Source organism: Malus domestica, chromosome 15, assembly GCF_042453785.1.
Source record: "Malus domestica chromosome 15, GDT2T_hap1".
Taxonomy (NCBI): Eukaryota; Viridiplantae; Streptophyta; class Magnoliopsida; order Rosales; family Rosaceae; genus Malus; species Malus domestica.
In genome coordinates, this window is record NC_091675.1 from 54,435,075 (window position 1) to 54,462,291 (window position 27,217).

The 27,217-nt window shown below is 37.8% G+C and overlaps 1 long non-coding RNA gene across 2 annotated transcripts; it reads right to left on the reverse strand.

Annotated features, from left to right (window-relative positions):
- Positions 1-23,100: 23,100 nt before the first annotated feature.
- LOC103416400 (uncharacterized) lies at positions 23,101-26,920 on the reverse strand. Of its 2 annotated transcripts, none has more exons than XR_526388.4 (3): positions 26,719-26,920; positions 24,453-26,385; positions 23,101-23,855 (listed from the first exon to the last, which is right to left on the reverse strand). It is a non-coding gene; the product is annotated as an uncharacterized lncRNA (long non-coding RNA). The 2 variants fall into 2 exon arrangements; XR_011576638.1 differs by having other exon boundaries at positions 23,101-23,542; positions 23,761-26,385.
- Between the last annotated feature and the right edge of the window lie 297 nt (positions 26,921-27,217).

Sequence of the window (27,217 nt, forward strand, 5' to 3'; positions counted from 1 at the left end):
TACTCTCAGGTCATCGGATCTCAGTACAAAAAATGGCTAAATATTGTTTAGGTTCAAAACAAATGCAAGTGTCATTACAATAGCACTAACCCTTTGTAATTTTCAACACCGCAATCCTCCTAACTCAATAAGTAACAGTCTAATTCTTTCTTAACCAAAACTAAGCCGAAAATTGTCAATCCCATAACCGACTTTGAAAACAACTCCAAATTCTCATTTCCAAATTGAATTTCCAATTCCCACCAAACTTTCCGAGCATCCAAACAGAGGATAGCCAGAAAACCCAACACATGCAGAACTCGATACGATTCAATATTACCCAAATGAGGGAATTCGATGATCATTACAGCCACATTTCAATGCAATCTATCCTTTTAACAAATCCAATTGTCATTTGTTCACATTAACTTCAATTTTTCCAATTTATAACATATAAATGAAAACAACTACATATCAAAAAAAAGGAGGAACAATAAAACGAATAACAGAAAGTTAGAAACAAATGCATAAATGGATAGATGGTGTTTTAGAGAAATGTTCTATTTTGATATTCAACACACAAAATTTCAAATCTAAAGTATTTAGCATATTTAAACATGAAAGATCGCTAATTGCATGAACTAATTAAGATTAGAAAAATGGATTCAAGTAGATAACTGATTAAAATTGAGAACGAAATTGATCAACAAAGTTGGGGCTGGTCTTTGGAAAACGAAAGTTGATCCGATTGTTCCATTGTGTTCACTCCAAAAACTACACTTTTCAACTTTAAAATGCAGGAAAATGAATATCTTGACAGAAATTTCAAAGAGGATAATTAAATCACAAAAATGTAAGTACAATGCATGGATCCGCACCTGGCAATCAAGAAGGGAGAAAGAAGCCATCGCAAAGCAGGTAACTGACTTAGTAAATCTGTGCTATCAAGTTACTTGGTTTTCTGTAGAAACAAATCAAATATATTAGATCCTTTATTCTTAACAGCATCATAGAACTGATCATTTATATCATCTGAAAATAGTAAAAAAACAAAACATACAGTTAAAAACCATTTGAGAAACATAAGCAAGCCTTTGGTTATTAGATTCCCGGTAGGCAAAGCACAAAAAATTACACACAACGGAACTATTGAAACTTTAAAACTTACTTCCCAAATTAGGTTCTCTGACTGGCAAATGGCCAAATTGGATTTATATTATCATTTCAAACACTGCAATGCCTGAGTTTTTTTTTTTCTAGACATTCTAATTAATCATTATTTAACAGAAGAATACAATTCATAGGACAATAATTAGATAAAACAGGAGAATCATTAGAATCGTTTCTAAGTCAACTAATATCCTATTTGGGTTGGAATCAATTGTATGCAAATGAAACTATTATAACTGAATATAGACAGTATAATGGAAGGATTTCCTCACCATTTTAGTAAATAATAATTGTGAAAGAGAGATATCTTAAATTCGATTATCGCCAAAGGTAAATTTGGACATCATTATTGCTAGCCCATTATGAGGCTAAGTTCACCCTCTCTTCTTTAGTGTAAAAAATATTGTTTGTTCATAAATAAAAACTACTTGATATAGAATAGGAAATGAAATAGCACTGTGGTTGAACTTAAGCTCCGTTTGGGAAAGTGGGCTCTTAGAAATCCGAGTCTGCAATCGGAAATGTTCTAGTAATGTTTGAATAAAATACAACTAAAGATATTATTTGAATAAAATATAACAACAAAAAACTAATAAGAATATTACGTACCATAAACTTAATCACCACCTAAAACTATAAGAATAATTGAATAAAATATAACTATGATATAGTTGTAATGCACTTTCAATAATGAAAAAGAAAGTTACTTTCACAATCAATTTTTTTTTTTTTTTGTTTTTGTTTTTTTGTTTTTTGTCTCTTGTGTGTATTGAACTAAAATACCTTAATAAATTCTATATCATCTACCTATCAGTTGATAATAAATCCTACCAAATGTAATTACTGGATTACAGCGTCACTCCCAAGCATCACCTGCAGTGAGCCTACCAGCTGAAGCTCCTAATGAATTAGAAAAACTCCTCACTTTTGGATTCATTGCAACCACATCATTGAAAAGCAAATAAACTTGTGCAGGTTCAATAAAATCTTGAGTTTATGTATACAGAGACAGAGAGTGTGAATATTGGTGCTTACATGATCATAGTCATCCGAATAACAGTGTTGCAGAATAAAGCACCCAAAGTTAGAAGTAGGCAAGAAAACATTCAAGTTGCAACTTAATCACAGAGACTGTCAATTGATTGCAACACGATATGGTAACCAGTCAAAAGAGAATCAATGTGTCATAGTCATAGCAATGGACCAATGTTAAAAGCGCATAATTTTTCAAGTAGCGGTAGAACAAGTGGAAGCTAAGGAGCTGACCTTATGATAGATGGATGGTTTGAACAATTCCTACACATGTATATTATAAGAACCTGCGTCTTAGGCTTATTATTCTGAAGCCACTTCAAAGATCCCAAGGCAGAAAGGGATATACTCAATACCTGAAATAAGAAAGGGAACATGAACTTATTAACAGAGGAGCAAATTTACTCCATATCCAAATCAAATAAGTAGAAACTCCGAATTTTGTTAGTCCAGTTCAAGAAAACAAAATAACATATGCATCCTATAGGATATGTGAGTTTCAGCACCTCCGCGGGGGGCAGGGGGTGGATATAACATCATATTTGCATTTGTATAACATGTACAACAAAAAAAAAATGATGTATACATAGTTACACATACACACACAAATATATAATTATCAATATGCAAGGAGGAAGCAGAGAGAGTACTGTTCTCTTAAAAATAGGAAATCCGATTCAGAAATACATTATTTGCATATGAAGCACCAAATCTAATAAAAAAGGTCGTACCCAGTGCACAAGGCTCCCGCTTTACGCAGGGTCTGGGAGAGGTGAATGTCGGCTAGCCTTACCCCTATTTATGGAGAGGCTGCTCCCAAGTCTCGAACCCGAGACCTACCGCTCATGGGCGAAGGCACTTGCCATCGCACCAAGTGCGACCTCTTAAGCACCAAATCTAATAAAACAGTAAAATACACAACAGCATGTTAAAGCACCCAAACCAAGAGCTTTACCGACTCTCCCTCCCTGCCCTTTGATTTATCAATCTAAATATTTATTAGGAGTCAAAATTATTACTCACTTAAAACAATGAGTACATTCTAATCCAACAAATACTAAAACAGAATAGTACCAGCATAATGACTTGGCACGTTAACCTTTAGACATCTAAAATATTATATAATTTCCAATAGGTCACTACAAATTTTAGGGGCTCATAAACTATTAGCCTAATCTTTTTCTTTCGTCTTGGCCTATAAATATTAAAACGCAACCAACTCTTCAACATCGAAAATGAGAAGATGACTGATTTCTTTATAAGAAAAGTCAATAGCCTTCCAATTGGCCAATGCTTATCCAATAACACAAATATATTCGTATTGAACTATGATATGACAGCGTAAGTTTTAAGCATATAAATTAAATTTGTAGTAAAAATCGTAGGCAAATGAAGAACAATGTTATCTTTCTTAACGAAAAATTTATCATAACCTTCTGCTTGCAAAGCATCCTCTGGTTCTTTTTTGTCTTCAGCATCTACAGTTTTTAGAGCCAGGTTTTGCAGTGTCTGCATTCAACTATATAGGGTTTAAAAATTTTCAGTTAGACGGTAAGGAGAAACGTAATGAAATGCTCCAAGGGATAAACCCCAGCAAGCAATAGAGTATATTTTGAATGCAAAATGGCAATTAGAAGTCATAAGTACCTTAAAAACACAGTTCTGAAATGCAAACAGTCCCATATAAGGGTAAGAAAATTATTAGAGTGGAGAACATAGTACTCACTAAAAAACATTTTAGTTCTTTAAGAAAAATAAAGCAGGGTTCAAAAAGGATAATGAAGCATACCAGTAGGTTCCCAATATCACATAATGATTTCTTTCTTGGTCCAAGATTGTCATTCGATTCTGCCGGCTTCTGAACTAAAGCATTCTGAAGTAGCATTGCACCTTAGGAAGCCACTGAGCTATCCTTCTCCACTTCAGTTGTATCTGAGCAGTTCAAAATGCCATAAGCCGTCTCTAATTGTGACAACTCATTCAACTTAATTTGGTTGTCATTTATAGCCTAAATCAAACTAAAACTTTATCCTGCGAAATCAAGGAAAACTACATGTGTCTGATTTCATGTCAACACCTCAACTTCTATCGCACCAATTAAACTACTACAACATACTGTCAAAGTGAACATGGAAATTCATATACCATTTGACAATACCAAATCAAGCAATTTCTAAAGACCAGAAACATCCTAGAAAGCAGAAACCCTATTTCATATGCATTAACAGAAACAATAACTTCTGTCAGTGCATTCAAACCAAACCCATAAATCAATTCCTAAAATCAACTACAAATCACAAAGTTACCCAAAAAAAATCCCGCAAAGAACCAAAATACCTGAAAATTACTATATTAGCACTCCCTCCACCCCAAAATCAGAAAATTTGAAATTAGAATTTGATAACATTGTACGTAGAAAGCAAGGAATTGATTATTTAGGTGGGTTCCCATGACAGTAATGAGCTTGCAGAGACCATATTCATACATGATCATGATTAGTTAATTGTCCAGTCCCCCAATTTAACTGTTGTTACATGCATGAGATCAAATTAGACCTGGGAAGTGGGAAACATACATAATTTGAATACTAATTAGGAGATAAACAAACAAATTCATAATCAATCAAGTTATGAAGGTCCTAAATCCTAATCCCATGACTCCATTTTCTTTCCCAAATTTTCCAGCAACCAAACAGACCCCAACCTAACCCTAATCAACAAATTTTCCCAGATGAAATAAGAAATAAAGGATGAATTAGAAGCTTTTAGCATAGAGTTTACCTCAACAGTGAATTTTTTTAATGGAAATTGAAGCTTCAACGATGAGTGGGTAATTTTAGAGAGAGAATCAAGCAGCTGAAGAGCACAGCCGCAGTTCCATCAAGTAACACGACCATCCAAGCAAATACAATTGTAATAGGGATTAGAACAAATAAACCAATCATCCATTTTGAATGTCGTTTGGAACAAATACACCGACTACTCAATTTTCTCAAGCTTTATCTAAATAGACAGATACAGATACGTGCACAAAACAGAAAAAAGCTCAGTTCCATTCTAAAGCTTAAACCACCAAATAAATACTTAGTTATTCAACTTTGCATAAATCAACAGATAAAAGATACGCACATAAAAAAGAAAGAAACTCAGTTCCAATATAAGCTAAAATGAACAAAAGTTAATCATATATTTAAAATCCAAGCATCAAAGCTTCACAAATATAAATAAAAAAAAGGTAGATAACTAATTAGGCTTTGAAAAAAAAAATGATGGCACATAACTATATACCTCAAAACATCAAGGAACCAACTTCTTCCTCCAACGATCGAAATTTCTGAAATTTGCAAAAAGTAAATCCATTAGCAACCCTAAGACTTTCAAATTTAAAGACGAAATCTAATGAAATTTTAGCTAAATGAGCAAAGACACACCAAAAAACCAAAAACAAAAAAACAAAACAAAACAAAAAAAATTTAGGAATATTTTGAATCTAACACAACTAATTTGGTTCAGCGAGGAATACAAAAGTTCAAGGCCTAGGTGAAATGCTGAGTAAATTGCAAGGGCTCAGTACCAAGGCCATAATGGAACAGTAATGTCATGGAACCTACAATTACTTCAATACAATTGGATGTAAAAGCAAATTAAATTTGTTCAATCTTATAATAAAGAACTAAGTGCAGGAATAACTTTTGTGGCTCAATGGCGTGAGAAGCAAATAACCAACTTTATATATCACAGTTTAAATTTCTCCTATTGCTGAAATCGAAGCTGACCAACCTACCCAATACATCAACAACAACAACAATAACAAAGCCTTTTCCCACTAAGTGGGGTCGGCTATATGAATCCTAGAACGTCATTGCGCCCGGTTTTGTGTCATGTCCTCCGTTAGATCCAAGTACTCTAAGTCTTTTCTTAGGGTCTCTTCCAAAGTTTTCCTAGGTCTTCCTCTACCCCTTCGGCCCTGAACCTCTATCCCGTAGTCACATCTTCGAACCGAAGCGTCAGTAGGCCCTCTTTGCACATGTCCAAACCACCGTAACCGATTTTCTCTCATATTTCCTTCAATTTTGGCTACTCCTACTTTACCTCAGATATCCTCATTCCTAATCTTATCCTTTCTCGTGTGCCCACACATCCAACGAAGCATCCTCATCTCTGCTACACCCATTTTGTGTATGTGTTGATGCTTCACCGCCCAACATTTTGTGCCATACAGCATCGTCGGCCTTATTGCCGTCCTATAAAATTTTCCCTTGAGCTTTAGTGGCCTACGACGGTCACACAACACGCCGGATGCACTCTTCCACTTCATCCATCTAGCTTGTATTCTATGGTTGAGATCTCCATCTAATTCTTCGTTATTTTGCAAGATAGATTCTAGGTAGCGAAAACGGTTGCTCTTTGGTATTTCCTGATCTCAGATCCTCACCCCTAACTCATTTTGGCCTCCATTTGCACTAAACTTGCACTCCATATATTCTGTCTTTGATCGGCTTAGGCGAAGACTTTTAGATTCCAACATTTCTCTCCACAGGTGAAGCTTCGCATTTACCCCTTCTTGAGTTTCATCTATCAACACTATATCGTTTGCGAAAAGCATACACCAAGGAATATCATTTTGAATATGTCCTGTTAACTCATCCATTACCAACGCAAAAAGGTAAGGACTTAAGGATTGTTGATGCACAAAATCAGTGAGGACTTTGGTACAACAGAAAGTATTAAGTTTGTGATCTTCGCTAGATTGCTCCGGTCATTAGTGTGGATAAGTATGTAAATGGATAGGGACCGGAAAGCAAACACAAGATGTATGTGGTTCACCCAGATTGGCTACGTCCACGGAATAGAGGAGTTTTCATTAATTGTGAAGGGTTTACACAAGTACATAGATTCAAGCTCTCCTTTAGTGAGTACAAGTGAATGATTTAGTACAAATGACATTAGGGAATATTGTGGGAGAATGATCTCGTAATCACGAAACTTCTAAGTACCGAAGTGTGGTATCGTCTTCACTTGCCTTATCTGTCTCATAGGTAGATGTGGCATCTTCTCTGGAAGTACTCTTCCTCCATCCAGGGGTGGTATCTTTAACTGGTGGAGATGCACAAGGTAATGTATCAATTTCACTTGAAGCTTACTTGTAGTTTCAGGCTTGGTCAAGCGCGATACAAACCATGTAGTAGGAGTCCCCCAAGTCGCCGAGCTACGGGATATGCTGAAAGAGGTGACAGACGAGGTAAGCAATCAAAGCTCCAAGCAATCAGTCCCAGATCAGAAGTTTGATTTCGAGTTCTGGCTGATTGTTCTCATTCTCTCTATCTGGCAGGCAGCATGAAGGATAAAGAGAAGAAAAAGGAGAAGAGATGATATGAGATACTTTTGCTTTTGAAGAAGTAACTTTCCACAGGCTTATTCTTGAACTGGGCTCGAGGGTTTTCTGGTTTCCTCCAGAGTATAAGGCCGACTGAAGAATTTGAAGGTCAAAACAAGTCCATCAAATCTAGAGTACGTTCGACCCTACTGATATGGGATACTTTTGCTGTTGACAAAGTAGTGGATGTATCGGCACGTGTTCTGTTAGGCTTGTCTCCACATGCTTCCTTTTATCCTTCTCACTTGCCCTATCTGTTCCTCAGGCATATGTGGTATCTTCTCTGGAAGCATAAGATGTTGAAGATGAGTACTCGAGAGCAATGTCAGGTAAGTAATCAGGTAAGGGGTTCCAAGCAGTCAGTTCTTGACTGGAAACTTGATTCCAAGTGCTGACTGATTGCTCTCTTTCTCATTGTCTTGCATGTAAGAACAAGGCCAAATGAAAAGACAGGGAAAAAGCATGATATGGGATACTCTTGCTTTTAACCCTGATGATATGAGATATTCTTGCTCTGGTGTAGCTTGTTTGCAGAGGTATTATCGGGGGGAAAGAAAGCTGAGTATTTCGAGAAGCTTCGTTGGGAGTGCCCTCTTAGATATGAGGAAGGGTTGAGCATTTTTGCAGGTCTGCCTGTCCGTTGAGGATGAAGGTCGACATATATAGAAGTCTCCCCAACAACAAGTAGTAATGCTATTCCTTTACCCTGCTTGGTCATAGCACGGTAGTGGAAGCTGCCAGCTTCACGTGTTTTAACTCTGTCAGAGCACTTTGAAAAAGTGGTCTGTGGTATCTGGAAAGCTGATGTTGCGTGACAGACAAGCTTTATCCAATGAGATTTCGCTCTCAAAGTTGAGAAAGTGGTGCCTCTTCGGTTTTCGAATAAGCAATCATGTCGGGGATCTGGCTATCGAGATTCGAAGAACGGTGCCTCTTCGATTTTTAAGAAGGTAATCCTGCTGGGAGTCTGACTCTCGAGATTCGAAGAGCGGTGTCTCTTCGATTTTTGAGAAAGTAATCATGTTGAGAGTCTGGCTCTCGAGATTCGGAGGGTGGTGCCTCTTCGATTTTGGAGCAAGCAATCTTGTTGGGAGTGTTTTCTTGAATGTGAGTAAAGGTTGGGCATGTTTGCTAGTCTACCTTGCTACGGAGCACAGAGGTTGACACACAGGGGCTTTCCAATTTTCCAGCAGTGGTGTTGTTCCTTTACCCTTGTGGGTAATAATATAGTTGCTAGACCTTCAAAATTTATGTGTCTAAAACTTTGTTAGTGCTGTTTCTTTGTTATTCTTTTACCCTTCTTGGTCATAGCGATGTAGTGGAAGTTGCAAGCTTCACGTGTCTAAACTTTGTCAGAGATCTTTGGCAAAGTTATCTGTGGTACCCATGAGCTAATGTTGTGTGTGGAAAGTGGATGATTGAACAGTAAGATTCACGTGCTTTCTACTTCACCAGAAATCTTTGACAGAATGCCCGTAATTTCCGCAAAGCTGAGTGCATGTGACAGGTGCTGACAAGGAGCCCAACTTTTGAGAAAGCAAGCGTATCGACCGTCGTGGTTTTTGAGCAGCCCAGCTTTTGAGAAAGAAAACGGCTCTGCTTCACGTGTTTTAACTCTGTCAGAGCACTTTGAAAAAATGGTCTGTGGTATCTGGAAAGCTGATGTTACGTGTGAAGATTACAGACAAGCTTTATCCAATGAGATATGGCTCTCAAAGTTGAGAAAGTGGTGCCTCTTCGCTTTTCGAACAAGCAATCCTATCGGGGATCTGACTCTCGAAATTCGGAGAACGGTGCCTCTTCGATTTTTGAGAAGGCAATCCTGCTGGGAGTCTGGTCTCGAGATTCGGAGAGCAGTGTCTCTTCGATTTTTGAGAAAGTAATCATGTTGGGAGTCTGGCTCTCGAGATTCGGAGGGCGGTGCCTCTTCGATTTTGGAGGAAGCAATCTTGTTGGGAGTGTTTTCTCGAATGTGAGTAAAGGTTGGGCATGTTTGCTAGTCTATCTTGCTACGGAGCACAGAGGTTGACACACAGGGGCTTTCCAATTTTCCAGCAGTGGTGTTGTTCCTTTACCCTTGTGGGTAATAATATGGTAGCTAGACCTTCAAAATTTATGTGTCTAAAACTTTGGTAGTGCTGTTTCTTTGCTATTCTTTTACCCTTCTTAGTCATAGCGATGTAATGGAAGCTGCAAGCTTCACGTGTCTAAACTTTGTCAGAGATATTTGACAAAGTTATCTGTGGTACCCATGAGCTAATGTTGCGTGTGGAAAGTGGATTATTGAACAATAAGATTCACGTGCTTTCTACTTCACCATAAATTTTTGACAGAAAGCCCGTAATTTCCGCAAAGCTGAGTGCATATGACAGGTGCTGACAAGGAGCCCAACTTTTGAGAAAGCAAGAGCATCGGCCGTCGTGGTCTTTGAGCAGCCCAGCTTTTGAGAAAGCAAACGCCTATTTGATTTCTGACCTCGTGGCCGGCTCACCACCTCAGCCATCAAGGATTCGACCTGGCGAGTTCGAGTAAGAAGGCGTTGGCCCATATTTGATACAGAGCCCGCACACTGAATACTGAAAGCCAAAGAGTCTTGAACAGCCAGCTCATCAGACGGCTTGGAAAGGATCCTGTTATCCTTGGGGGTGAGAAAATTTCTAGCAACCACCGTAGCGGTTATGTCTTTCTTCATCACAGAGTCCCCAACTGTAAGAAGACCGTTAGGGGATAAGAAGGATGGATGTCATATGTTGTCCTGAGAAGACATGTTAGCGTCTTCCTCAACATTCAAATCAAGACGACGGTCAGATGGGCAAGCCATTTGCAGGAATGATGAAGGAAGAAGAGGTCGTGTAAATCGAGTTCTTAGAAATACAAAAGGAGGAAAATTACTACAGGCAGCAACTCTCTAAGTGTGTTTTTGGAACACGTTTAATGCCTCTATAAAAATAAAAAAAAGACAACAGGGCCTGGTCAAAAATCGAGGAGGCCGCATGGCCGTTCAGAAATCAAAGAGGCTCATCTCCAAAAGTCGAGTCGCTTGTTCAGAAATCGAAGAGGCAACGAGGCCACTTGTTTAGAGATCGAAGAGGCACTGCTCTCCGAATTTCAAAAGACCGGCTTTTCCAGATTTGTCATCACCTTTCACACATAACCTCAGCTTTGCAGAAATCATGGGCAACTTTGTCAAAGATTTCTGACAAAATTGAAAACGCATGAATCTTACTGTTTCAATTACCCAACGGTTGCCGACAAGAGTAAAAGAATAGTGCCACTACTGGCTGTTGAGCCATTCCTATATATGTCGACATTCGTCCTCATGGCAAGGCAAACCTGCAAAAAATGCCCAACTTTTCCTCACCTCCGAGAGTACACTCACAGCAAAACCTCTCGAAATACTCAGTTTTCTTCCTCTCCGGGAATACCTCTGTAAACAAATGACACCAAAGCAAAAATATCTCATATCATCAGGGTTGAAAGTAAGAGTATCTCATATCATGTTTTTTCCCTGTCTTTTCCTTTGCCATTACTCTTGCCTACAAGACAATGAGAAAGAAAGCAATCAGTTGGAACCTGAAATCAAACTTTCGATCTGAAACTGATTGCCCAGAACCTTTGTCTAGTTGCTTACCTTGCATTGCTTTCAAGTATTCATCATCGAGAAGTAATGTTCTGAATGACCATTTAAATGCAAAGGTTGCATTCCACTCATGCATCGGGAACAAATACTGTAAGAGATTGAAGCAGAAAGATCAATGATGAACTGGAACAGATCACTATAGCACAATGCCCTTCCCTGCAAAACCAAGCTCGGCATCGTTGCTCTAATCAAAATGCTCGGAAGCTTCAATAGTCTTTCGCTAGCACCGTCGCCGAAGAGCAAAGCCTCGCTGCGCAACTCTGTCAAATCGCCACCACTTCTTCGAAAGTAAGAGTATCTCATATCATGTTGTCTCCATGTCCTTATCTTTGTCATTGTTCTTACCTGTAGGACAAGGAGAAACAAAGCAATCAGTCGGAGCTTAAAGTCAAACTTCCAGTAGGAACCGACTGCCTGGAATCCTTCCCTGATTACTTACCTTTTCACCCTTATAGTTCTTTTCTGACCCCGTGGTTGTGTTTTTTGGACGTCAAACCATGAAGAAACACGTCGGGGAGACTTCCCTGGATTTCCGACGAGAAATCGACGGCTTTCGAGCCAATTTTTGGCCACACCACAGTGAGTTGGCCTGCGTGTAAGGTATCAATCTCTTCGTCTCTCTGAGTACTACAACCTTCCTTTTTGTTTCACCTAATTTCGTTGAGTATTGAAGAAGTTATACTCATTTGAATCTTACCCCAATTTCCGGCGAGTCCGACAGCTTTCGAGGCGTTTTCCGGCCAAACTACAGTGAGTTAGACGTCGTGCAAGGTACCATTCTCTTTGTCTCTTCAAGAAATACAACTTTTGTTCTTTTTTTACTTGATTGCGTTGAGTAGTGACAAAGTTATGGCCGTTTAAAGTTGGGTGGTTTTCCGGCCGAATTTCCAGCCTTCTTCTTCCTTTGAATCTGGTAGCCCATAAACCCCAAGGCCTTTGGGCCTTTCCTGCCGAGCCCAACCCAAAACCCATTTCTGTTTTATTATTTATTTTATTTGTTGTTTTTAAAATAAGGGCCTTGGGCCGGTTTTTGTTAAGGGCTTTAAGCCCAAAACCCTTTTAACCCTCTAACTCATTTAACCTAAAACTCAAATCCTTTTATTTTGTTTTAAGCCCAAACCCTAAAACCCACTTCCCTATTTATTTAAACTCTAAACCCAATCCTCTAACCTATTAGCCCAAAACCTATTTAAGTTAGGAGACCCTTAACCCTAGATCCAGTCCAACCCAAACCTTTTGTGTGGAATATTATGTTAGGGAATATTCCATTAGAGAAAATTCCACTTTACGAAATGTATCTGGGACCCTTCTTAGGGTAAAATGATGTCTTGAATCCGTCTCAGATGTCCGTTTTCCCAAATTCAATTGTCTTCATATAGTTTTATTAATTGTACCATTTAATGTGCTTAGGGGCAATTATTGTGGCGTTACATCTTCGCTTGCAGTGCAGCTTTTCGACGGCGAAGTACTGAGAGTGGACCACCTTCAAAAATAGCATTTTTTAGTTATAGAATTGCATATATAAATAGCATGCCTTGCAAATTTATTGATTTGAGAAATACTTTACAGGAAGCATAATGATTTGATGACGATTGATTATATATATATATATATATATATATATATATATATTGAACTATTTTCATTATATCATATTTTCTATAGAACCCTCATTTTGGTAGACTATCTGATCGATGACGATAGGATACTAAGAATGTGTTTCAAATGATTTTCGAACACCTCTTCGTAGTATAGAGGATCGATGAATTTATGCTACGAAGTTGTATTTTAGAAAACTATTTTGTGCGTACCTAGTGAACACTATGCCGCTTGGGGCGAGGATCTGGTGTTGGCATTGAGGCCGAGAGAAATAATCCCTAGCGAAAGGCTGAGGGACACAGAGACAGGCATTGGGTCTAGATGGAGATATCTCTGGCTACGGGCACAGAGACTGAGGTGCAAGTATTGGGCCGGGAGATATTATTATTCGGTGCAAGCATTGGATGTCACGACTTCCGGATTTGCTGTCTTTCAGCACAATTGTGCAAATCTTTCTCTGTTTGAATTGTCACATTCTGGTTGAAATACAAGAGTTCGTGTCGGGATTGTGCCTCATAGGTGACGAATTGGTTGCTGGACGACTTTCAACATCGAATGGGAATATCAGGGTCGGGGCGTGTCATATTGGTATCAGAGCATAGGTTTTGTTCAGAGCATACTTAGGATTCTCTTCAATTCTCGTTTTGTGTCGGTTATGACATCATTTGGATGTCACGACTTCTGGATTTGCTGTCTTTCAGTGCAATTGTGCAAATCTTTCTCTGTTTGTATTGTCACCTTCTGGTTGAAATACAAGAGTTCGTGTCGGGATTATGCCTCATAGGTGACGAATTGGTTTGCTGGACGACTTTCAACATCGAATCGATACTCAGCGACGTGTTTTAGAAATCTCAGTTTGAGAAATTCTGGTTAAGACCAACCGAGGTTCTGAATCGGTGATATTACTCTGCAACATGCGTTCCCTAGGAATTGCGGGTGGAGTCGGCTCTACATGGAAATCTTTGGAAATAAAAAAACCTTGGCGGTACGAGTTGGTTAAGACCAATTAGAAATCTAAAACGGTGATATCACTCTACGACATGCCTTCCCCAGAAATGGCGAGCAGAGCCATGTCTTAGTGGTAATTGGTGGCATCGAATCAGTGTTCTCGAACTCATTACCACTGAGGAAATTGGTGTGGTTCTTTAAAACAATTCTCAGTAATTATTCTATTGATAACTTTCTTGCTTTTTCCAACGACGAAGTCAAGTTCCTTAACCTTTGACCGTCAGCTTTACACCAAATTCTTCTAGTGCTGACTTCGTCTTCATTCATTATTTTTCTTGGGAAACTCCTCAATAGCAGACGCTATTCTCATCCATTTTCCCAAGTGGAGCTACGATTCTTGTCGTTGTAATTGGACTTGGATGATGAAGACCCAGTCTTGTTTGGATAAATAGACTCATTGAATTCCACTTGAGTTTAGTACTCTGTGATAAACCCTAGCACCTTGACCACGTACTTTTCGGTAGAGGTGAATTTAGCCTTTTGCTTGTAGCCCAATTGATCAGTGCTCTTATCCAGTAATTGTTCAACCTTGTAATTTTTCAGTGTAATGGCTTGAGATTCTACCACATTCATCATTGTATGAAGATCGAGCTTTACTTTGAACTTCTCTGGACTCATTGAGCTTTGGTTTGCTCAAGCGCATCACTTTAAGGTAGCCAATCGTGTCACTGCATGCATACGCAGGCTGCTTCATATATTTCTACTTCGTCATTCTGTTGATTCAGAGGTTCTATGTTTAATTTTTGAACTCTAAAAGAACTCTCACAAAGTATGGTGAATTACGAAATGTCTTTGGCCTCGTCAAATCTTATTAATATTTCTTAGTTATCCTTGAGCGTAGACCTATTTCCTTTTTGGCTAAGAAACCAGTTGACCATACTGTGATGATTTGCAAAATAATCATAAACAGTGACTTCTATTTATGCATCTTCACCTTCCTTCGCTTGTTTGTTTCTCAATGTGAATTGAATCATGCCGGAACAATACACTGAGGGCAAAAAATCGGCATGGTTTCTCACTCAACCAGATATTTTGTACTCTAGATTTAGTGGACTCGTTTGACCCTCAAATTCTTTAGTGTTCTTTCAGCCTTCTCGACAAAGTTTCTCGCTCAATCAGTGAGGAAATCATGATTAATCAATTAGGCGAATGCGTACACCTAGTTTCCTAACGATGCTAGCAAGAATATTTAGAGCATAACCTGTACACACGCTTACTAGTCTTATCGAGAAGATTTTCTTTTGGCTTGAGATTTGAGCTGTCATTTGGTAAGAGTTTGGTGAAGATTGTAGTGCAGGTGATCAGCAGATTGTATCAATATCTTCAGACTGAATTGTTGATCATCATCTTACTACAATTCATAGGCATCACATCGGTATCTCAAGGTACGGTTATCAAGTGAGTTCCTCGTTGACAAAATTTTGGACTTACTGGTCACATTTGGAGGAACTGAGAAGAATAGAATCCTTGGTGCTAATTAGAGTTTTGATGACAACAGTTTTTGTTTTGTTTGGTTTAGGTACGACACTTTTGCGAGATGGTACGAGAACTTCTGCAAGCAACACTGGTTGACAAAGGGATTTTTTGAACTGGTATTCGGAAGATGAAATTTACGACGTGGGAAATTGTGCACCCTCAAGGAATTACTTGCTTGCTTATCAATATAACAAATGTGAGGTCGATATTGCGGGCTACAGATTGTGATATCGATAGCTTATTTGTTGGGTTCATTAAGCAAGTGGGCAAGAAGACCCGTCTACAACAGTTGTTGCGGATTTATTATTCTTGGGGCTCGACCCAAAAACATTCATTCTCATAGTACGTGACGTTTCATATGCCTAGGCGAGATCCACTCTTATTTTTTGGTTTTGGATTTTCAGTATAAGTATTTTAACTTCCTTTACTTTAGTTATTTGTATTTTTGAAGTTACAAATGTTTTGGGGAAGTATTTCCGTTTTCAGTTTTAAGTTTAGCACGAGTTTTTGACCTATATGTTTTTACCTATCTATTTTGGACGTTATCGTATTTTATGTACTTACTTTTGACCTTAAGTTATTTTGTGTTTTCGACCTTATATCTTTATAAAGTATTTTTCTACGTTTACTTTGATGGGGAAGAAAGCAAGAGTTTGGAGGCATGACAGAGGATTTTGTGACCCGCTCGCGACAGTGTGGCATATTCTCTTTGATGCACCCACTCTGACTTAATTACCCTTTATACATATATTCTTCTTTCTATTTTCGAGTATTTTAATTAAGTAAATTATTTTAAATTTCGGGACGAAATTCTTTTAAGGGGGTAGATTGTAACAACCCGTTCCGGGATTTACTATATAGAAAAAGGTATTTTTGTATTTTCACCAAGTTTGGGAATTTATTTTCCTTTTAAAATTTGTTTTTGGGTCTTAAATGGTGAGCCAAGGGGACCCACCCCTGATTTCTGTCCCCAACCTCTCATCTCTCTCTTCTCTCTCTGTTCTCCCTTTCCCGTATCTCTCTCCATTTCTCTGTAACTCTCTCCCTCTCACCCATGTTCTCCCTCCTTGCACACCCTCATCTCCCTCATCATCAACACCATCAGCTTTCCCTCTCTCTCCCACCGCTGCAAGTCACGGCATAAACCCGAGGAAGAGCTCCGGCGAGTCTCTGTCACACTCGACATGGGTAGGTCTCGAAAAAACACTCCAAATACTTCTCTTTTCATCCCTATAGTTCTTTTCTACCCCGTGGTTGTGTTTTTGGACGTCAAACCATGAAGAAACACGTCGGGGAGACTTCCCTGGATTTCTGACGAGAAACCAACGGCTTTCGAGCCAATTTTCGGCCAAACCACGGTGAGTTGGCCGGCGTGTAAGGTATCAATCTCTTCGTCTCTCTGAGTACTACAACCTTCCTTTTTGTTTCACCCAATTTCGTTGAGTATTGAAGAAGTTATACTCATTTGAATCTTACCCAATTTCCGGCGAGTCCGACAGTTTTCGAGGCGTTTTCCGGCCAAACTACAGTGAGTTAGACATCGTGAGAGATACCATTCTCTTTGTCTCTTCGAGAACTACAACTTTCGTTCTTGTTTCACTTGATTTTGTTGAGTAGTGACAAAGTTATGGCCATTTAAAGTTGGGTGGTTTTCCGGCCGAATTTCCGGCCTTCTTCTTCCTTTGAATCCGGTAGCCCAAAAACCCCAAGGCCTTTGGGCCTTTCCTGCTGAGCCCAACCCAAAACCCATTTCTGTTTTATTATTTATTTTATTTGTTGTTTTTAAAATAAGGGCCTTAGGCCGGTTTTTGTTAAGGGCTTTAAGCCCAAAACCCTTTTAACCCTCTAACTCATTTAACCTAAAACTCAAATCCTTTTATTTTGTTTTAAGCCCAAACCCTAAAACCCACTTCCCTATTTATTTAAACTCTAAGCCCAATCCTCTAATCTATTAGCCCAAAACCTATTTAAGTTAGGAGACCCTTAACCCTAGATCCCGTCCAACCCAAACCCTTTGTGTGGAATATTCCGTTAGGGAATATTCTTTAGAATATTCTTTTGACTTTACGAAATGTATCTGGGACCCTTCTTAGGGTAAGACGACGTCCTGAATCCGCCTCCGACGTCTGTTTTCCCAAATTCAATTGTCTTAATATAGTTTTATTAATTGTATCATTTAATGTGCTTATGGGCAATTATTGTGGCCTTACATCTTCGCTTGCAGCGTAGCTTTTCGACGGCAAAGTACTGTGAGTGGACCACCTTCAAAAATAGCATGTTTTAATTATAGAATTGCATATATAAATAGCATGTCTTGCAGATTTATTGATTTGAGGAATACTTTACAGGAAGTATAATGATTTGATGATGATTGATTATATATCTGATCGATGACGATAGGATACTAAGAATGTGTTTCAAATGATTTTCGAACACCTCTTCGTAGTATAGAGGATCGATGAATTTATGCTACGAAGTTGTATTTTAGAAAACTGTTTTGTGCGTACCTAGTGAACACTATGCCACCTGGGGCGAGGATCTGGTGTTGGCATTGAGGCCGGTAGAAATAATCCCTAGCGAAAGGCTGAGGGACACGGAGACAGGCATTGGGCCGGGAGGGAGATATCTCTGGCTATAGGCACAGAAACTGAGGTGCAGCACAACTTATGTTATGCTTCCTGATATGATTTCTGAGATTGGTTTGCAAATAGATATATGAATTGTTTTTATGGCATGCTACAGGTTTTGAGAAACCTATTACTTATTATTTTGTAGTTTTCATCATATTAAACTATGGGGGTTAGTATGTTCATAACTGTTTTCGTATTATATATGTATATAAACTTAGTCTACTCACCCTTGTTTTGCGCCCCCATTCAAGTCTTAGGAACGAGGCATAGAATCCCGATATCAAGGCACTTCCGCAGCAGCATCTTCGGATCCTCTCGATGTAGGACTCACTCCTTTATTCATTCAATTTTATCTTAATTCTTTTTAGTGATTAGGTTTAGTTGTATGCTCTGAACACGTTCCTATATTGTTAATTCATTGTATTTAAATTCATAACCCTTATTTATTTTTTATTCTTAGCTTTTGTATCAATTAATGGCTTTCGTCACCCTCAGGTGTTGGCCAGCACATGTATATCCTGGTATTCGGGGAATATCAGGGTCGAGGCATGTCATTGTACACGTGTTCTTGTCTCGTTCGTTTCAGGAAATTTTTGTGTTTACAATAACTTTGTTCAATCTTTCAGGATCTTAGCAACATGTCTTTTGTTTCATGACTTCTCAACAAAAGATGTGGCATCCACAATATTTGTGATGTTAATTTTGAATCATGTCTCTATTTTAGATTGTGAGAGAGAGAGAGAGCATGATTTAAGCGGGAACTATCTCAGACAATTTTCCTATCTAGCAAATGGTTAAGACAGAAAAATCAATCTTCGATATAGAAAACATCCTGAGCTTATAAAAACCACCAAATCAATCTTCGATACAGAAAAATCAATCTTAGAAAAATTAATCTTTGATATAGAAAACATCCTATCTAGCAAATGCTTTTTTATGTGCTTGTTTGCAACACGGCATATTTATTGCTTTCCAGGGTTTAAATGGCTGTCAAGCAAAATGAAAAAGAAGTTAAAGACTTCCAACAATGGAGAGCATACCAACATCTTATGTGATCAAGGGCAACACTATAAAAGCATGCAGGAATTAGAGAGATGAGATTGGTGGTTAGTGGCATATTTTGATTAGCATTACCTCCAAGATAAGTCGACATCTCTGATCATATGGGAATCTGCAACGCATGGATTTCCTGTAGATATCTTTTGAATCATCATAGTCATTATCAAAAAGGTAAACATGATCACATGTTTCAGGACAACATACAAAACACGCGTATACACACCTCAATTGCAAACTCTGCAATGAAAAGGACCAAAATAAAATAAAAACTTTAGTTAAACTAAAACAATTACAAAATGCAAAATTCAGTTCTTTCTTTTTTCTTGTGTCAAAATTAAATTATAATAACAAACCTTCATAAATGCATCAATTTCTGCATCCGGCCTTATGTTCCTTTCCCTCTCTAACCGTACTAAACCATTCATGTATGCCATTGCTACAGAATAAAATTTAACAAAAGTCCATACCCTCTGTCACTTTCTGAACTGCCCTCAACCTAGTCTGATTGAGACCGACAGAACAACCCTCCTAAGCGCGAATTACATAAATGCCCACAACTTGTGGCCGTTGGATATGGAATCAAGCAGAGAAAATGGTAATTTCACTACCCCACTCCCATTCTGGAATCAAAGATCCGCACCAAATCTCTCCCTCTCTCTCTCTCTCTCTCTCTCTCTGTGCAAGCGACATGGCTAACCCCCTCTGTCTGCTCCAGAATTCCCTACCCATCGATCCGAGTCCGTCCAAAATTAAGATGACAAAAGTGCCCTGCAGTCCTTCAATCTCAGCCGCGTGACCCTAACCCTAGATAGATATTTCCGTCATTTTAGCACCCTAAGGGCCAGCCTTATGAAGAATCTAGGAAAGCCCATCAAACACATGATGGGCGGCCCAAAACAAAGTAACCCAACCCCCAAAACACACTAATCCACCCAACCCCAGTTTGATGGAATGGCGTAAATAAAGTAAAATCAAGTGGCAAACAATTGACTGTAGCTAAGCTACAGTCAATTCACTCCTCAACTTTAGAATAGATAATGTCTATGTGTAGAATGTCGACTACTAGTTTTATATTAATGTCTTCATGTGTTTTGTTAATGCTTTTATGTAGAAAATTTTGAATTGTAAAAACCGTAGCTCATATTCATTCATCGACAGCGTATAAATAAATTGGATTACAAAGAGTCCTACTAGGGAACCAGGATTCTCTCCTGAGCATTCCCTAGGGATCCTAAGGATCCCGCAATCATGTCCATTCATCGTGTATCGTGCGGTCAGAAATCATTTAAAATTTAAATATGAATAGTACCTAACAAAAACTGACCGCACGATATAAATGAACGGACAAGATTGCGGGATCCCTAGGGAAATGCTCAGGAGAGAATCCTGGTTCCCTACTAGGATACAAAGTAGTCCCATCTATATCTCAAATAAAAGATGACATAAATCAACATGATTTGGTTTGTTTATAGAGGGCGGATTGGATTGGGACAAGGTCTTTGTTTAACATTTTATGTATCGAGACAAGAAATTGAGAGTTTTTATCTTCCTCTTTTTTTCTTTTCTAGACATATAAATGGCGTCCATTGAAAGTTTGTGATTGTGGGGCAATCAGACTTTAAGTGTGACTAGGGATGGCAAATTAACCCATCAAATTTAAATCCGATCCCCGCATGTAACCGATCCAAATGGTTCGGTTTTGGGTATAAAATTTCAGGTATTTTACGGGTATGGGTAACCGTCGAGTAAATTTTTCGGTTTCGGGTTCGGTTATGGTTATTGGGGTATCCGCCCCAAACCCATACCCGAAACCGAACCATTTCATCTACAAATAAAAAATATATAAATATTTATTATATGAAAATGGGTTGTTAATAATCATGAATTATTAAATATGAAATTAATTATTTACTATTATATCATTAATAATAGGAATTATATGCTTATAATTTTTAAGAGTGTAAATGTTTTCTTAGTAATATAAATTTTTAATATTACTTATTAGATGCATTGTATCAATTCAATTGTATTAATAATAGCAATTTTTTTAAATTTTTTTTAATATTCTTCATTTATTTAATAATATAAATAAATATATAAATATCGTAATGGGGAAAACCGTTCCCCAATAAAAAATCCATCACCCACGGGTTCGGTTATGGGGAAAACCTATTCAGGGATTTTACGAGTTCGGGTTTGGGGAAAATAAGCGGGTTCAGGTTTGGGGATGGCACATCCGAACCCAATCCGCGCCGTTGCCATCCCTAAGTGTGACTTGAACACCTTGAATCTCAAAATTTAAAGTACTGAAAACTATTTTCATGTCCATGCACTTTTATGCTGATGGTTACTTTGTATCTAAGTAGGGAATGTTTATTTGATTTGTCATTTTACCGATTGCTTAAACTTTGATCACTTATCTTGTACAAATAAATCTGATTTATTTACAATTGCACCATGGAGGTCACTTTATAGAAGCCTGTAATGGGACAATGACTTAAGTTGGTGGTCATCTTGCTTGATTTGACAATATGAACTGTGATCTAATGTCCAGGTACTATTACACATTGCCAAATGACACAACTTACAAGCCTATGGTTGCTGATAGTGATTTTTGGACTTTAGCTACTGTATTGCCCCAAAATAGAGTGGTACTTGTGTACATTGTTGATGATGACCAACTGATGAATTCATCCCCAAACATTGAAATTCAAGCTTCAGTAGACTCTTTTGACATTCCTCACATGTTAGCCCCAAACACTGAAATTCAAGCTTCAACAAACTCTTTTGACATTCCTCACATGTATGATCCTTTTGGCATATTTGAGGGATTTTTGGAGCAAGCTTATGAAGGAGATCGGGAACAAGACAATCTTGTTGAGGTAGGTATACATAACATGGAAAATGAAGAGAGCGATGGCGATGGCAATTCGGAAGATTCAGATTATCAAGACTCAGACTATGAACAAAGTGATGTCGATGACAACTTATTTGACAACAATGTAGAGAAAACTAAAGGGACAAATACCATTGGAAAATGCAATGGAAATAGGTAAGCATCACGTAATACTGACCCCTTCCTTGATTTAGGATTTGGAGATGTTGAAACAGACTACGAAGATTCTGATGGCTTAGAAGTGGTTCTAGCTCATCATCTGAAGGTGAACAACCAGTGAAGCGGAAAAGTAAGAAGAAAATGTCCAAACTCATTCCTTTTAGAAGTGATTTGGATATCAAGAACCCACAATTTAGAACTGGAATGATATTTGCCAATAGAAAGGAGTTCAGACAAGCAGTGACATATTATGGTTGTGTGAATGGAAGACAAATAAGATTCCCAATAAGAGAGCGTTATAAAGTTCAAGTGTACATAATGCATTCACATTTCAATTGTCAAAAGGCATCACAATAATCCTCGATTGAAGATATTAAAAATCAGAACTTCTTCTCCAAGTTTTCATTCAATTTTTTTCACTTGTCCATAGGAATTTTATTCAAAGATTGATCAAATAAAGACAATAGCATGCCAAAGATTAAAAACCCTCATTTCAAACTTTGCTAATGCATAGCTCTGTTGGGTTTTCTTCTCCAGAGACCAGACTGAGAGAGGAGTCAAGTTCTCTAGTGCACCATCAATCTCCCGTTCGAGAAACCATGACCACCTCACTCGCCACTCCCTAAAGGCACCACCTTGCCACCATTCTCATGTCTCACTCCCTCTCTACCACTCTCCCCATTTCCCTCACCTCTCTCTCTCGATACTGTGCTCGCTGCACAGAAATAGCAAGGCGACCACCGTCGACATTTTTCACGGAGAACTACGCCACCATGAAACCACCACCATTAATCTTGCCACCTACACAACTTTTACCATCCCCGAACCCACCCTCTGAAAACTGCCCTCATCCCTTCTAATTTCAATTCTTGCATTTCTTGTACGGTATCCATTTCTTGCACACTCAAATGTCTATATGCCAATTGAGAATAACAATATAAATCCCACACCCACCCCTTTTTCCCCACTTGAAAAATTCACCAAAAAACCACATTAACCATAATAGTTTAAGAATCCGGACCCCAAATTTCAATCTAATTAATTAAATTACAGAGGATTTTATCTACCTCGTGAAAACAAATATGTTCAGTTAAAGAAATTCCCTAATCACTGCATCTTAAACTACTTCTTAACTATGTCAGCCGTACCAATCTAATAAAAAATCCATGTTCAATCGATTCTCATTAATTCCAACTCCAGGTATTTCAGCATCTAGATTATAGAAAAATCACAACAAAACAAAACTCAGAAAACCCAGATTCCAATCTTGGTGCTAAAGCACACTTTGTTAACCTCACCTTCACAAGTAGCTAATTAAGATCAAGTTCCAATGCATCCAGTGAGCCTTCCAGGGAAAGATGGCCCCATGGACTTAGACCTCGAAAATTGAGGCTTGTTTTGCCTTGTAATTGTATGATCAGTAGGATCCTTATGGATTGCAATTGTATGATCAGTAGTATCCTTATGGATTCCCAGATTAATCCTCAAAATTTTGTTCTCATCCGTTAGCTTATGCACCTGGGACAAAAGCCGCTCAATTGTTTCACGATTCTCCTTGTTTCTCCTTATCAACTCAGCTCGGTGCTGCATATTTTCGTCAATGAGTTCCAAGATCTTTTCGTGCAACATTTTATCTTTTTCAACCACATTACCATCACATTCTACACCATGATCAATATTCTCTTCTTCCATATATTCTTCGAAAGTACACAAACCAACCTTTTTTTAGGACATACCAGCATTTGTTTGTTTTGATGGCTCTGATTTTGGTTTCCGTTTTCTCTTTGTGGTGGTCTGATCAAGATGCACTCCAAAACACTAATTTGAGTGCCTACACTCGCATAAAAATTATAATTAAAAAATCCAAAACAGCAGCAGAGATAAAAAAAATGATAATAATTCTAAAAAAATTAAATCAAAAGCTAAGAATAACTCACAGGAAGCTCCGGGAGTTAATTTTTGGGCAAAAAAATTTGTATCAATGCATTATTTCTTTAAATACTGATTTAATGCAATCCAGGAGCTAAATGCTTAAATCAGAAAATTTTCTTTAACCCAGATACTCCTATAGTGCAGTGTAGCAAAGTTTTTCTTGAACCTTGACGTATATCACTATAAAATTATCCCAAAAATATATCTCAGAGATTGCAGAAATTCTGACTATCAATAATGAGACAGCCGGAATGTTTTACCCTAATCTTCTTAGGATTTTAACTAAACAACTTGCTTCTGTAACAACTATATTATTTGATATTGCAGAGAGATTTTAAAATACCAACTTTATTTGATATTGCAATGAAATATAACAAAAAGTAAAATAAAAACAAAATGAACAAAAATCATTATTTTCGTAAATAAACAGTGGAATAACAGAAGAAGCCAAACCCAGAAAAATAAAAAACACAGAATCACAGTAGAAGAAGCACACCATTTCAGATCTTTTTATCCTCTTCGAAGATCGATCGATTCCAGAGAGAGAGAGGAGGGGGGAGACGACGAAGGGGAGAGGAGGTAGGCGGAGGCGAGAGGAGGAAAAGGACGGAGGCGGTTTACCGGAAGCATGTCTTATCTTGTGTTGCTAGTCATTAAGTCAGTCGAATCCTCACAAAATCCCTCACTCAATCGGGTCAGTGACAACCTCCCTCAATTTTCTCCCTCTCAATCTCTCAATCTCTCAATCACCGACATCTACCCATTAATTTAGGCTTCTAGTGGCAATTTCGACCCATCCCGACACCAACCCTTGATTTTGAGGAAAAAAAATCAACCCTAACCCCCTTTTATGGCAACCTCACTCCTCGCTCCCCTTCCCCATTCCATTCCTTGATGATGAGAATCATTATTCCTGCAACAGTGTTACTGAGAAAAGAACATTCCTTGCTAATTTATTAGTTGCTAAGTATTATTGAATCGAGAACATGGTTTGTGCTAATTTTACATATATAAAATAAATGGGTAAACGGTTATCCGTTTATAACCGCGGTTAATACTCATAACCGTCCATTTAAATTTTACGGGTAAACGGTTATACTCATAACCGTTTATTTATCTAAACGGTTACCCATAACCGTAACATTTTAATTTAAATGGGTGGATAACTGCGGTTACCCATAACCAATGGATATTTACCCATCCCTATCTTTGCAGCCCATGCTTTTTGGAAATGGCAGGAATGTAAATAATACAAAATCAAGGGCCCATCTCAAAACAAACATGAATAGACTGCAAAATCGTAAATATTTCGAAATCTGTTCGGAGACAAAATTACCCTCCTAACTTTTGATATTTACCCTCCAACCCAATCTCAGATCTGATGGCAATGGTGTAAATAAAGCAAATCGAGTGGCAAAGATTTGACTGTAGCTAAGCTACAGTCAAATCCCTCCTCAACTTTAGAATAGATAACTAGCAAAAATACATACGCTCTGCTGTGGAATTTGAAATCGTTGAAAATGATACTATTGATTACTAGCTTTTTTCTCTTTGAAATTTGGACAGTGGATAATTGAATTTTAAATGGGTTTTTTCTATTTGGGTTTTGTATTGTGTTTCTTTGTTTGATTATACTTTAGGTTATTGATTTTGCTTTATCCAACCTCTAGAGTCTAGATGATATTGATGATTCGTTACTCGGAAGCTCTCATTTCACATATCTCCGCAATATTTATAATAAAATCAACAACAACAAAAACAGAAAAGAAAAGAAAATACTCCACCAAACAAAAGATGAGACACTTCTACTACCTTAAAAGGGCGGATTTCTAAGTGAAATGGTGCAAAACAAACACTAATTTTCAAAGCTTCAACTAATACAAATTAGAAAAACTTCAATTCACTTGTTTTCATTATTCAATTTATGTCCTAAGAATAATTACTAATAGTTCAAATATTAAATGTTCCGCAACCAAAAGCTTTGAACACCTCAAAAAGTTATGGAAACTCTGATTTCACTAACAAACACAACAAACCTAGAACACCAAATTCAGTATACCTGCTGCTCTCATACTTTATGAGCATCCAAACAGAACCCATAATACCAAATTTAAACCCCTAAAATCAGAAAAACGGCCCCAAAAAAGCCCCTAATACAGACCTTTTTTTTATTATTATCATTTTAAATCTAGAGTAAGATAAATTGCTTACCTACTGGTGGTGCGGCCCGATTAACGCATGCCCTGCATTGCAATATATCCTCCACCACAAAATCTCAAAAGGGCTTTTCGACGTTCGAAGCATCGGAGGAAGATGAAGAAGCCTCTTTGCTTTTCTTTTGTTTCTTCTTCTTTGATTTTTGATTGTTGGTTGAAGCTACACCGGCTTTCATTTTCAGCTCAGGCCCTCCACGAGTTCATCAACATTTTCTGATTCATACAAAAACTCTTCAAGAGCTCAATTGAAAAAAAAAAAAAAAAAAAAAAAAGGCCCCATATCTATTTACTTGTCATGCTCTAATTACTTCATACTCTCCCATTTCCAATTAAATTGGGTTTTATTTAAGGTTTCGAATGGAAGTGTTTGCTCTAAAGTGTAAAGGCTTACACTACAAAAAAAATAAAAAATAAAAAATAAAATAAATCAAAGTAAAACCCTTTTACAGAATCCAATCAACAAATGTTCACCTTTTAAAATGAGAATTTGTTTCATTTTCTTAAATCCAAAAAATTAAAAATTAAAATTAAATTAAAAAAATGAACCTGGTGTTCATCGTTGTCTCCGCTGCCATTGTTGAGGAGGGATTCATTTTAGCTTTTACGTTGAGCTACTAGCTTTCTTCTTCCTCCTGATTCAGATTCTATCACGTCAGAAATCAAAAACCCATTTGGTGAGCCCTTGAGTCAGGGGCTACGCTAGAACATTTGGAATGAGAGTGGTCAAAGCCAATCATGTTTTTGTATTATTTTTGAGTTGAAAATTAGGTTTTTCTTCATAAGAAGTTTAAATTACACTCTATTGGGTCTGAGACTTGGAAACTCAATATCTTTGTGATATTAGATTAACATAGTCAAGCTATATTTTCTTTTGGTGGGCATGTCTAAATTTCTGTATTTGCACGGTAGGGATGTCTTATCTGGTGAAGTGTTCAAAATCCTCCTGCTAACTGATTTAATAGGTTGAATTTGTATCCAAGGTTTTCTTCCAATATGGTCTGAATTATTTTGTTTAATTAACGAAAACAGGTCACTTCTCTCTATG